This window comes from Euleptes europaea, chromosome 15 (genome assembly GCF_029931775.1).
Source record: "Euleptes europaea isolate rEulEur1 chromosome 15, rEulEur1.hap1, whole genome shotgun sequence".
Classification (NCBI taxonomy): domain Eukaryota; kingdom Metazoa; phylum Chordata; class Lepidosauria; order Squamata; family Sphaerodactylidae; genus Euleptes; species Euleptes europaea.
In genome coordinates, this window is record NC_079326.1 from 14414193 (window position 1) to 14415868 (window position 1676).

Sequence of the window (1676 nt, forward strand, 5' to 3'; positions counted from 1 at the left end):
CAGGGAATACTCAGAGATTAACTAAAACTGCCTTGACAGGCAGTCAAAAGGTTGCAGAATGAGGTTTTCTTGTTTGCAGTCTGCAGATGTAGCAGGATGTCAGTTCATATGTCAACGGAGCTAGAAAGAAGAACAATAGATCTGTGCCTGGAGTGTGGCACTTAATAAAGGTAGCAGGGACCTTCTGGAATCTGGCTGCTAATTTTCCACTGGATAGCAGGGGAAGGGTTTCATAGAGACATAACAGAGAATTGGTTCTTGTAGGTTATCCGGGCTGTGTAACCATGGTCTTGGTTTTTTCTTTCCTGACATTTCGCCAGCAGCTGTGGCAGGTATCTTCAGAGGAGTAACACTGAAGGACAGTGTTTCCAGGATGCCATAAAACTTCTTTTCCTTGGCAAACAAGCACACAGCTACTCAGATGACCTTATCCATTTAGTCCAAAATGTTCATGGCCTTAATTTTTTTAAAGTGCCTTACATGGAGCTTCTTTAAGAGTAGGAATGTAACCGTGGTCTTGGTCTTTTCTTTCCTGACGTTTCGCCAGCAGCTGTGGCAGGCATCTTCAGAGGAGTAACACTGAAGGACAGTGTCTCTCCTCTCAGAGAATCTCTGCCCTCTCAGAGAATCCTCTCAGAGAATCTCTGCCCTTTTGTGTGTGATCAAAACACATGGTGGGATGAGAAGACCTGGGAATTCTTTTGGAGGAGAGACCTCTAGGGAGAAAGCCAACAACACGGTGACAAAAGGGTAAACATGAGCCTGAACAAGAAATCTGAGTTTTTGGGGTGGTGTCCACTGATCTCTCAGCATCCCCTTATCCAAACACAGTTAGATACTGGACATTCATACCAAACTATCACAAGTCCTACAGAAATGGTTTCCCTTTTTATGCCACCTAACATGAGTGCTCCCCAGTTTTCTTCGAACCCAATGGTCCCCTATGATCACAAGTTCCCAGTCTTCTTGACTTCAGAAGAACTCTCTTTCTATGCCTGCATGGCTATAGCCTGTGAGCTACTGAGGGAAACAGTTAATACTTTGTTACCTTGAACCAAGTGACCCAAATAGTCTAGAGTAGAGAAGAGGGCAGAAACCATTAAAACAACAGTATCGATGAAAGCAATAAATACAAGTATAGAGTGTAACAATTTATCTGCATTTTATTTGAAAGCAATCACGTTCTCTGTACATAAAGAGATATAAAAATAATCCAATACAATGGATGTGTGTGTATGTGTATGTGTATATACATGCAGGCTAAGTGGTAAACTTGTATATAGACAAATATATAATATATATACATGAGAGGTCATGAGGGCTGTCAAGGATAACTATCACACATGAAATAGCAATATGGCGGGCAACCAGTGATATTTATTGGCCACTCTGGCTTTTTTACCCAGTCACCAACCCTCCCTATCTTTTTGGGAAAGTTGATCCCAATAACCTACTGATTGACAACCAAATTTCTGAAGTACCAACTACATAGTTACAGAGGGTAAATGCAGATCCAAGATCCTGCCAACAGAAGAAATTTGCAGGGCGGATCTTCCTTCTCCCAAAATTCTCCTATAACCCCACCATCACCACCACCACAGCCAAGCTGCACAAAATATAGAACTTTTGAGTGACACATGAAAACCTTCACACAAAGCTACCAGAGAGACAGCAGC